The following is a 12,389-nucleotide window of genomic DNA, read 5'->3' as shown; positions in this document are numbered from 1 at the left end:
AAAGGGTATAATGCCTGGAAGCCCAGGTTAGAGAAGTTCAGATTCAAAATCAAGCACATTCAATTGCACGATAATTAATTACTGGAACAGCACATCCAGCACAAATGATTTCCTCTTAATACCTTCTGGGAAGATGTCTTCAGGAAATGAAAGTTCTACATGGGCAAAAGCCAGAAGAAAAAATGTACCCCAAATTAGTAGCAATTGATTTTTATTTCTCTATAGGTTATGAAGGTTGGGAATTTTTTCTCATAACTCTCAGTTTATTCTCTTCAGGTAAGAGAACATGATGGTCTTAGATGTATGTAAGCCATCCCTTCTCACTTGGATGCCAACTGCTCTCAATAGCCATGGCTAGTATGAGGTATCCTCTGTCAGAGAATGCTGTTTTGTCTGATAATTGGTTCAGTGTTTATTTGTTTGTTTCCAACCACTGTTTCCTGCTTCCTTTAGCGCAGCGTAGTGATTTACTTCTTCTGCATGTGTACATTAAATAACTATTTTTCTCCTTTTTTTTTTTTTTTAAATTAATTTTTAAAATTATTATTATTATTTTAATTTGTCATGGCTGGATTATTCTGGAACTGTGTACAGTGCACATTATTTATGCTTCTGTCCATCTTGCATCTATTTTTTGTTGCAAGCACTTTTGTGCCAGTCTCGGATTACTAACTGTGAATAAAGCTTGAGCTGAATGTGATATGCAGTGAGCTTCAGGCCACCACTAAGTATGTGAAGTTCCTCAAAGGACCACAGAGAGCATTGGTTCTATGCTCACTTCTCAGGCTTTTTAAACCAGAAAACAAGACATACCTAATAAAGATACTAAGGGGTGTATGTTAGCATGGCAAAAGTTTGTACTGTGAATCATTATCTTGAACATGCTCAGGTGGAAAGGCTGGCTTCCAGCTGTATTTGGTTGTTCTGGTTGCTGGCAGAGTAATATCTCAAAGCTGAAAATGATCGAAGGCGTGTTGATAATTCTAGGTATTTAAAATGAGATAATGGGCATCCTGAGTCTAAAAAGCATGGGGGATATTTCTGAGAACTTTTCTGAAAGGTGTGTTCAGTTATAATAGTTGAGATGACCAACTTCTCTGACAGAAGCCTCTCTATACTCCTACATCACATGTGTATGATGATTTAAATGTTGAAGTTTGTACCTTGGTGGAAATTGTGGTAACGATGTTTAAAGGTATGTTATCACACCTGAATGCTGGAGCTGGCAGCTATTGGAGGCAATACTTTCACGATTTTGTTAAGCAACTGTATAGCCTATATAATAGGCAAAAAAGAGAAACGTGAGCTACACACGTTCTTAATCTGAGCACTGTACACCTGAAGCTGTTATAAAACTCACAGATGTCTTTTCAGAATTGTCCAGGTGGAATGTACTGCGGTGCATAAATGAGATGTTGGGAGGTTGGATGGAGGGGCTGTCCAACAAGATGTTCTCTTTATGCAGAAACACTGGAATTACTGTTAATTGACTGCTTTCTGTGACATAACATTCAGTGAAAGAGCTTTAGCTGCGAGCTTGCTTGGCGGCCAGATAAACTGAATAGAAAGGTTTGACTTCCTCTTCTGTGTCACAGGAAACTATCTCAGGAGCTCCTGACAGATCCACCTTTCCAAATTGGTGCCTCTCAAGCTTCAAATATGAGGTGCTCTTTTTCTCTTCCAAAGCTCCTCAGGAAATATTTGATACTGAGAAATATTCATCATTCCTGATTGACTCATGGAGCCACTGCCCACATGCATTCAAGCAACTCACTTTGCACTTTATCCTGTTCTCCCTGATTCAAGTATGGATGTTGATGGATTTATGCAGATCAAAGGAGTATTAGATGAAATCTTACAGAGGTCAGACTTGTTGGTCCAAAGATTTCTCTTGCCCTTAAGTGTTAAGAATCTCCAGGATTTCTAAGTTTTATTTGATGTTTGTTCTGAGTGCTGCTTTTATCCTCATCCACTCAGTAAGTAGCTGAATATGCTTTTTAGGCTTTACTTTAGTATACCGTGCTTCCAGAAGTGTTCTTATTTCCTATAGAAAAGAGGTACTTTTGCATAATGTGACATCAGATAAAGAGCCATTGTCAGAACCCTCCCTGCTCCTCTGACTGCTTTTACAGTATTTGGCTCTTATACACAACCAAAACTGTTACTGATGGCACTGGATGTTAAACAGAGCTTGATCTCAGTGACAAAGAGCCAAGCATCATCACATGAACTTTTAATTACTTCCACAGTCTCTATCAAAAGTAAAGGTGTGATGACATGAGCTGTGTTTCCTACTGGTTCATTTCCAATCTGACGTGAAACAAAAAGTAATAGAATAAAGATACTAAGGGACTTTTCATTGATGTTCTGACCACAATGCCCTCCTGTTTGAATCCCGAGCTAAATGCACTTATTTTCCCCTTTCAAATACACTGAATTCCACTTACCCTATGAAACTCTAAATCCACTCATTTCTGCCATCCTCTTTTATACATTAACTCTTGGCCTTCCCACACTATCCAATTGCCCACTGGTGTTTGCTGAAGAACTATGTATGCATGAAATGCATTGCTGAGCTCAAGTATTTTACTGTAATACTACTGTTACGGTCATATTGATGATGAATAACTTATGCCAAATTTCCATGTGATTGCAGAACTACTGAAACTTACAAGGACTATGTTTGTTGATGCATTTTCTTTTGGAATGTCCACCTCAAATAATAAGCACTTTACTGAAGTATTTTCCAACTTACAGGCATATAGTAATCAAATGATTGAACTTGACATTTAAACTATAAGCTGCAGAAATCTCTAGAGTAATTACTGTTTCAAAAAGAGCAAGAAAATGACTTTAATAACTCTAGTGCCAACTATAGCCTATGATGAATTATAAAGTAGATCATAGGCTTCTAGTATTTTACTATCTGGACAGTGACCCAGAACAACCTCATTCTGTGGCCATAAAAGTGATTAATTTTCATGGCTCATTCATCCATGGAAATATTTTCAACTAAGATGACCAGTCTCTGTAATGAGAGTGATTGTAAGTAAACCATTTCTGGAGTTCACAGAGGATCTACTCAGAAATCAATTATTTGTAACCAGTGCCCATTCATACAGTGGAATTTATATGCACACATGCTAATGGGGCATTTACTCATATTTCTGGTTTAGCAATCATGCTGATATATCATTTTCTTTATACTAGCAACAGATCTCATTTAAATTTTAAAATGCTTTCAATTGGAGATTTTAAATTATGTATTTTAGAGTTGAAATGAAAGCTTGAAAATGACGTGCTTATTAGCAGCTGTTGTCTAAAAATTAGTGCACGGTCAAAACTCTGGGGAGTTGCTATAATGCTGTTGTTTCCCCAAGTGTCAAATGTTTTACACATCTGACATTTAGATGGTGGAAAGAGGAACAGTGAAATATGCAACCTCAGAGCTAGTAATTGAAAGCTGGCCTTAATAAGTCAGGTCTACAGGGCTGCTCGGCTGCTTATAGACACATTAGGTGTGTGATTATGTAGCTGAACCTGTGAAGATTTATAAGAGCAGTCATTATTCACGGCAGTCATATGAATAAAGAATAATGCTGTAAAGAAGATTTTAAGATCGGTGGGAAAAGGGCAATGAGCAGCACTGGTAGCTCATCGTGATTTCATTTACAGGGCTGTAAATTTATCGCCTCGTGGTGTCACTTATGCATGTTTGGGATCAGTGTCTGATATTTAATGATCCCACTGATCTGGTAGGGAATTTGGTGCTGATGCAGTGACAGTGTAAACAGTGCAATCATACGGCTGCTGTGCATGTGTACAACTGTATATAATATAGCTGAGAACATTGGGCTGCACTGGCTTACCCTAATGGAGCAATAAATACATGCCCAGTAAATACAGCCAGTTTTTCTATTGCAGTGAAGCATAGGCAGAGTTCTTCCATGTGTATTTAAAATATGTTAGTGATCTCTGTCCTTTGCTATTAAGAAGAGTGAATATTCAGGAAATTCCTGAGATGAAACAGTTGTGAGAGCGATGCTTGATTATGATGATGGCTCTATCCTTCAACCTGATGGTTTGCGGTGTAATTTTATCTGCTCGTTCTGTTAAAAATTGCTCACTGGGGAAATCACAACCACTACAAGCATTTGGGGACTTCAAGCCTGGTAGAAGGATTTTTCACTCATTTGTCTCTCTCTGGCAAAAGCTGAAATATAGCACTTCTTCCCTGGGTTGAGTGGGGGGGATGAGTGAAACAAAAGCATTTGGAAGTGGTTCTCCTGGGAGCCTTCCCAGGGGAGAGCACCACTTCTGAATCTGCAGTAATGCTGTTCCACTGCCTTTGTGTAAAATTAGTCCATACTGATAGCTTAACACTGTAACAAACTCATTCATGGCACTGAAGAATCTACCCTCATTTTTTATATCTTGTTGTTTCCTTTGATGTGGGCTTCATATCTATCTCTCTTGGCAAGTCCTGGGCTCTGTTTTTAACAATCTTGCTATATAGGCTGCTATAACCCATTAGGCTTCAGCTGATCCCAGGAGAACTGCTGTACGTGCCGATAACCACCCCAGCAATGGCCTGAAAAGAAGCCGTAATAATCCTCCATCCTCATTTATGGATGCAGTGATTGATACATTTCTTCTTTCCGTCTTTTTCTTTCTAAACCTCAGTGGCACAGCAATGATTTATAGCACATGAAACAAGGCAGGAGATAGCAAAGTGGTCAGATGAAGTAGTACAGGGCTGACTATCTGCAACAAGTTTCTGAATTCCCACATAGTAGCTATTGTATGGAAAAAGTAAATACACCTTTGCTTATGTCCTCACAGCTGAAGCAGTAGAAATGCCCCAAGCCATGAGCTGCAGAAATTCTAGCAGAAGTGTTTCTTACTTTTAGATATTTTGGGTTAATTCCAAGGATATTTCTCATCAGCTTGAGACCAGCCTTGTTTTCCAACTTATGTGCTAAGCAAGACAGGCTGTGATTAGAGAAGCTTGAAAAATTCTGGGTGACAGATACAGCTTAGGTCTGTATCCATTCTGAGTGGTGAATCCAGTGGAAGGACGTTGGTATTGTTATTGGAGCTGTTTGTAGCACTGACTTTCTCTGTTTGCTGAGTACACAGCAGGACAGGGAGTTCTGGGTACACCAACTGGTGGTCATGTGGTGGTCTGAAATGCACCCCATTTATGGTTGTAAGTAGCTACTTGAATCGAGTGCTTGGAAATATGACAGATGTTATAACTGAGACAGGAAGATATATAAAGTGCATTGTTAAGCAAAGCAATGAGTTGGAATGCACATGGTGATCTATGACTGTGGGTGGCTGATAATAAATGTGAAAATATATGGTTTGGTGTGTAATAGAACAGTAAATATGTATATAATAGGAGCTGGAATGCACAGTCAATGAACTCAGGCTGCTGGACAGTTCAACAGTGCTGTGCACATTTTGATTCCTAACTTGCCATGTTTTATCTCAAGATCAGTTCAGTCTTTGTTTCCAGGTGAATTCAGATCTGAGGCTAGTGGAAAAGGAGAATTCTGGACCGCTCAGTAGAACTTGGTAAGAGCATTACTAAATAGTCAGAAGCTGACCTAGTATGTATTCATTTATGCCTGGAATGTGCTTCTCTGACTCTTTCTTTTTTTCTCTAGATACATATATATATATATTTGTTTGTATGAAAAAATGAACAAACAAACAAACAAAAAACAACAGCAACATAATGTAAATCTTCAGTACTGTTGCTATAAATGGCTAAAACTCACTTGCATCTATTTTTAGGTAACAAATGTTGCCCACCAAAGAGAAACCTCCAAGGACTAGCCCACTCCCACTGACTGGTACTCTTTATAAGATATATATTATTTATTTGACCTAAATATACTTGTATGGCTTCCTGACTTGTAAAAACAAGCACAAGAGATTGTGCGGTCAGCGTGTGGACAAGTTGCCTGAAACCACTCATCTGAGACGTAGGAGGACTCAGACAATCCTTTTTGGGGGGGGGTTGAGAATGAATAGAAACTTTGAAAAACGCTGAGGTTTGTAAAAGGGAAGAGTCTTCCTCATAGATTTCTCAGCTGTATGCTTTCGTGCATACGAAGACAAGCTCGGTTGAAACTAGATCTTTATCTGAATTTCCTGATTGATTTACTTGTATGCTGTCAAACTGTTACAAAAGTGAAATAAGTAAAATCGCTATGTTAAATCCAGACCACTTTGGCTGCAACTTGGTTTCCAAAACGTGGAATACATTTTAATACTAGTTTGAACAGGCCTAGAGTTTGGCCACCCTGCTTTTGTCTGTTCTGAACACCTGTTTTCACTTAACTGTATGAGATGAACTAAACTTCTGCTCTAACTTTACACTCAGACAGCTCCACTGAAATCAGCGATACCATTTGATTTTGAACACAGCCCATAGCATCACACTTCATTTCTTCTGGAAAAAAAATGATTATGGAAAAAATACATTGTAACAAGCCAAACTGATGGGAATTTTACAATATGACCATAGCGCTTAAAAACTAACTGATTTTGTGGATTTGTTCCCTCCGTTCTCTTTAGACGCTAGATCACTTTCTCCTGCTCTTGTACTACTTGGAAATCACCACGTTTCATGCTGAAGCTCCAGGACAGATTTGTGATAGAGGATCATTTTAAGGAAATAGGAGGAATGTAAAGTAAAACCAAGTAAAATTATTTTTTAACAATCCTTAAATGTGCAGAATTACTCAACTGGTACATTTTAGTCCAAAAATCCAGACTGTTTTTTGACCTTATGTTGTCATTTGTATTACAGTAGGTTCAAAAGAATAAACCACCAGCAGCATGACCCATCTGTGTGATTCATTACTCACCGCATGCATTTTTGAAAGCGTTTAGCTGCATGTTTTCTTTCTAATCTAAGCAAGTCTGCATGTGAGAGAATTATGTAAACAAATTTGCCTCATCTTCTCAAGCAAACACATTTCTTTCTGTAGCAAGCTTAGGTGTAGATGAGATGCAGAAGTAATTTCAACAAATTTATCTTAGGAAGGACTAACCAGCCTTCAAAAGAGCTTGCTTCTCTCATTCAAAACAGAGAGAACTTTTGTTTTAAATGCCTGAAGTCCAAAGAGATGAACCACATTCTTTCAGCTCCTCCTCTGTAAAACACCATGGTATTATCATGCCTTGGGAAGCTGCCACAAGGGTATTACTAATTGTCAATGAATTACAACAGAAGTTACTTGAATATAAAGATTTATCTCATGGAGAAAAAGGAGAGCTTCTGTCTCTGTCCATTGAAATCTTCCTTGTCCTTTTGCATTTTATTAAAGTTACGTTTGCTACAGTATGATGGTCTTTACATATAGAATATGGAATATATTCATTTTTATGTATTGATATAGGAAAGATGTTTACAGGCTTATTTTAAAGCCCTACTTTGTTGGTGTTATTTTACCAAACCTTTTAAAGAAAGCTCTGGCCCTTAGATTGCCTTACTGCACCTTGAAACAAGTCAGCAGTCCATCTCACCACCATCTCTGTGAAAAGTGCCAATATGTTGGGTAACCACAAGGAGGATTTTGAGACTTGTTGAATACAGTATGGAAGTTTCCTTCTTGACCATGAGCTTCCATGGGCATTAGCATTCTGTTGTGCCATTTGCAACAGTGAGCAAACGTATTAACCTGCAGTGGATGGTTCATGATGACCTCATGTCACCTTGCAATAAAGTTAGGACACTGCATAATCCAACTGCGCACTAAGCTGGAGAAAAGCATCTAAGAAGACTTTCATATGTTTGCCTGATCTCTTCCTCTCCTTTATCTACCTAACTGTCTATCTATCTATTTATCTATCTATTTTTATATGAGAGACTGCATGGAAGGTGACTCAATCAAATGTCTCAGTGTGAATCATTATAGCCACAGAAAATAATGCATGTAGTGGCAAAACTGATAGCAACCTCAAAATCACCTCTGGGCTTTTTTGGTGTTCCATATAACTACATGTATGTGGGAGTGGATCTGAGTTAATTCGGGCTGTCTAATGCTGATCCTTGCTCAAAGTGAGCAGTACAGGCTGTGAATATGTTTACAAACAGGAGGTGGTTATTGGTGTAGAATGCTTAATGGGTGTGTGCACTCCTGCATATGGAATGGCATTCACAGTGCTATGCCACTTAGCTTTATATCAGTCCTTGCTTATTTAGTATTACTGCAACTCAACAACTGGTACTTTTAGCATAAATGTGCAGCAGTATATCCCTATGGAGCAGGTGTTTAAGGCCAGTGTTTAAATATGAGAATCCCATAGGCACAAATTAAAAGCAACTTCTCCTTGCAACATGTACAGCTCATTTTCCCCATTAGCTGGAGCTAGGCATTGTTTCCTGGAATGTCAGTATTGCTGCAGCTCAGTAGTGGATGTGACACTAATTAAGGAGAGCAGAGGAGACAAAAGCACTCCTGTTGAAACTTTAGCAAAGCCACAAATATGGATTTGACCCTACCATGGGATTTTGGATACCTGTGTCGAGCAATATTTGTCCCTGTGCCATCAGTTTGTAACCTAGGTTACTTCTCTTTTGTTTATCTACTTCTCTATCAGCTACCTATTGGAAATGCTGGGTTTCTTTTTCTATGCAACAACCTGAGTTACTCAGGGAAAACACGATTTATTTAATATGCATTTTTTTAAGAAGCAATCTCCTCTTTTGTCTCCACAGCAAGAATAAAAGAAGTTCTGAAAAATGGTTCTTGTGGAAACTAATGGAAATCTGCAGTACAAACAGAATGTATTAAATGAGAAAATACTGAAAGGCTCTCACTAATCAAAAGGAAATAGCTTGCAATAGTCTCATGAAGGGAGCATCCCATTTCTTTATCACTATCTACAAAAGACTTCTTGAAACAGCCAGGGCTTTGGGAAAAGGCCCTGACCCACCTAGCTTCTTTTGTTGTACAGCGTTGACCTGAGGCTGTCAAGATGTAAACTCAACTTCAGAAAGTGCCAAGAGTTCTGTATGAAGAATGTGGATGTGTATCACAGCATGACTGTAACAGGAAATTCACCTAGTCTTTGGAGTCTGGATGTGCTGTGTTTCATCCCTTCTTTATTCTCTTTTAAGCAGGATGCTTCCCTGTGAAATGCTGCCCTAGAAAGTGATCCCAGCAATCAATAAGTGTTTTTTATATTTAAGGTTGTTGACAGTCAGTATCTTGGATTGGCTTGTACAAAATGGGGAGATTAAGCATAGCAGTCATTGTAATTTTCCTGATTATACAGCTTTTGTCGGATACATTACAGAGCTGGTAAGGGAATAAGTAATTGGGATTTGTCTGGCTGTGCCAACAGCCAGCACTGAGTGGAACAGTCAGATGGGCACAGGTTCTAGGCAGCTGCTATGTTATCCTCAAGAGCTTTCAGTCTTTGTCCAAACAGTCAGGTCTATTTAGAGCCGAGGTCAAAGTGAAGAAAACTTCCCCAGACACAGGAAAGGAGAAATTCTTTCCAGTAAATGTTACACAGAAGTACAAAAGAAAGAAAATCCTAATGGCTTTAGCTCCTTTTTTCCAAAGGAGAAGGTTATGAATATTTAGCTTGCTTACTTGGCACCAAGGCTGTATGATGCAGACTTGACTGGGACAGATGGAACAATTGTAGATAGTTACCGAGTTGCTTTATACTTGAGGTCATTACCTGTTTGAATGCACTATCTGCTGAGGTGTACAAGGGTCACTCCTCTGCTCTGTATGGAAGGAACCAAAATCTCCAGATTTCACCTAGTTCCCTTCCTGGCTTATTTTGCTTGCAGAGAGCGACTGGATGTGGGATTGCTGTTGTGTTCTCCATGGAGAGATTACAGGGTTAAATGTTTTGCTCACTTCAGCACTACTCTCATGTTTTTCAGATTGTCATCTGTCTGGTCTCATTACTGACTGTCACAGCATGCTCCTTACAACATTGCAGGAAGTTATCACCACTGCAGAGCACAAGCAGGCTTGCCTGTTGTCACTGACCAAGAGGTCAATGCTTTACTGATTAGTGCTGGAAAGATGTGCTGCTGTGCAGATAAAAAGGTTCAGTGCTGTCTGTGATGGCTGAAATGGTTAATTGAGCCAAGAATAAAAATCCCGAACAAATAAAAGGCTGGAGTTTCCTCCAGTTTGTTTCCTTCTGATGACTGAATTCAGCTGATTCCGGTGAAATTCGTACTGTTCCAGGGTCTTCTTATTATCATTCTACTGCTAACTTTGTTCATGCCTCAGTGCTGACACGTATCATTTTGTGCTAGTTGCTATAAAAACATGTAGCACATCTTACAGTGAAGGCAGTGGAAAGCACAGCAGATGGATGGGGAAAGAAACAGAAACAGATGAGCCAGCAAACAGGTGGTGGATGCAAGGAGGGATGAAATGACACTGCAGCAGGTTTTTCCATACCTGCTGATTAGTTGGGCACATGTTGCTCTATACTAGATATACTCAGCTAAATCTCATAACTGAGCTCAAACTCAAGGAGTTCAAGGCTGTAGTAGCTTGATGAGGGAGATCTTAGGTTGCATATGAAGGGCAGAATCAGAGAAAGTGATGACAGGAAGGAGAATTTGGCTTTCAGGCAGATTTTACCCTGTGAGGTTGTACAAGGATAGCGAGGAGGCAGTGCAGGAATCTGTAGTTTGGGTGATCAGGAAGGTCACCCTCACTTGGTAGAGGCCTCACAGGTCTTTTATTATATTAGGGCACAGATGGCAGCTTTTAGTCTTCTGTTTCAGTGCTTAATGAATCTGTAGAGGTATATGATGTGACAAATGACTGTATAACCGACTCTGAGATCAGGGTTTTTTTTAGTTTTCCTATAAAGCTGGTGCTTATGTTTCTTCTTCTGGCAGTGCAGTGCTCAGAAGCAAAGAGCACATGTATACTGTTGTCTAAACAGCAGTCATAGTGTTTGAGAAGTAGTGTTACATACTAAAAAGAGAAAGTGAAAAAGAACAAGAGGATTTTGAAGAAAATGCACTAGAATTCTTTTCTACATCCAAGTCCTAAAGTGAAGAAATGTTCCTTTTCTGTTCAGCCAAGTAAGCAGAAATTCCTGAGGTAAGAAACAAACAATTCCCATCATAAATGAACTGTGAATTATATTTGCAAATAACATTTGTAATTATGCTTAGCACATCTGAGGCTCCAGCTGGTGGGAGCCCAGTGTAAGAACCGATAAACCAGAAACCAATCAGTTTAGTGTTCACTGAACACCGCTTGTTTTTTCTGTTTAAACTGGTAGGTTATTTAGTCATTCTATAATAAAAATAAAGAAGAAAAAAAAACAGGTAAGAGTTTTGCTGACTTGTATTTTTAAATGTGCAGATTTTAAGGGTAGCAGCTCTTTATGTGCTGCAAAATCACACAGAAGGCTGTCAGTGATGTAGCTGCTGCCCCACTCAGAGACAGCAGTTAGAGAACACAAGGGCAAAATCCAGAGTTTGACACATTCAAAATCCTGACTTGCAATTCTAAAACTGATGAGAATGGCCTGCGTGCTATAAGGGTTTTTTTATGTGTGTGTTTGTGTGTATTTGTTCAATTCACTTACTAATAAATCGGAGTTTCCTTATTTGCCCTCTGTGTCCCTCAGCTATTTGGATTCACAAGAGCAAATGTTCCACATTTATAAGATACTTCTTAGTGGTGAAATTCTCTCTGAAGAAGTCTCTAAATAGTCTCTATCTGTTAAAGTGTGTAGCTTTCACTATTTTCTGTGCTAGGTGCTAGCCTACATATTTTGAGCCTGCAGAATCATCATTTCAAAGGTGATGAACTGAGGTGAAACCAAGAGCATCCTCCCCTCACTTATTCCTAGAGGCTGTAGTTATGACTGTAAGCTGTACATTGCAGAGAGGATTCTCTTCATCTATATTGCACTGGGTGTAAGACAATGCCAGTGGGATATAAATAGTAAATACTGATGATATACAAGTTCAGATAACTAAGTAGCTGTCTTTGCCTTTGTTGCTTTGAGAATCTGAGACTTCTCTTTTGCAAAGGAATAGGTCAGACGTGTAAGAATTGATGCTTTCTTTTCAAAAGGAAGCTTTGTACCTGACACCTGAAAGATATTGCGATTATTAAGACCCCAAGAGAAATTCAAGTGTCTATGCCTCAATTTGAAATATTGCTTCTTCAGGCATCTGGATTTGCAGTGCCATTCCCAGGGATTTGGTTGGTGTTGGGGGGAAAGAAAGTAAACGAACAGAGAACTCTAACTTACATTTAGAGAAACCCAGGAGACAGAAAACAAAACATAAAAACCCACCAACTTAAATCTCAGAAATACAGAAGATTTGTGAGCAGCCATAGAAACAACCTGTTTACAGTGAT

This window comes from Excalfactoria chinensis, chromosome 1 (assembly GCF_039878825.1).
Source record: "Excalfactoria chinensis isolate bCotChi1 chromosome 1, bCotChi1.hap2, whole genome shotgun sequence".
In the NCBI taxonomy this organism is placed as follows: domain Eukaryota; kingdom Metazoa; phylum Chordata; class Aves; order Galliformes; family Phasianidae; genus Excalfactoria; species Excalfactoria chinensis.
The sequence above is the reverse complement of the archived record's forward strand: the minus strand, read 5'-3'. Positions refer to the sequence as shown.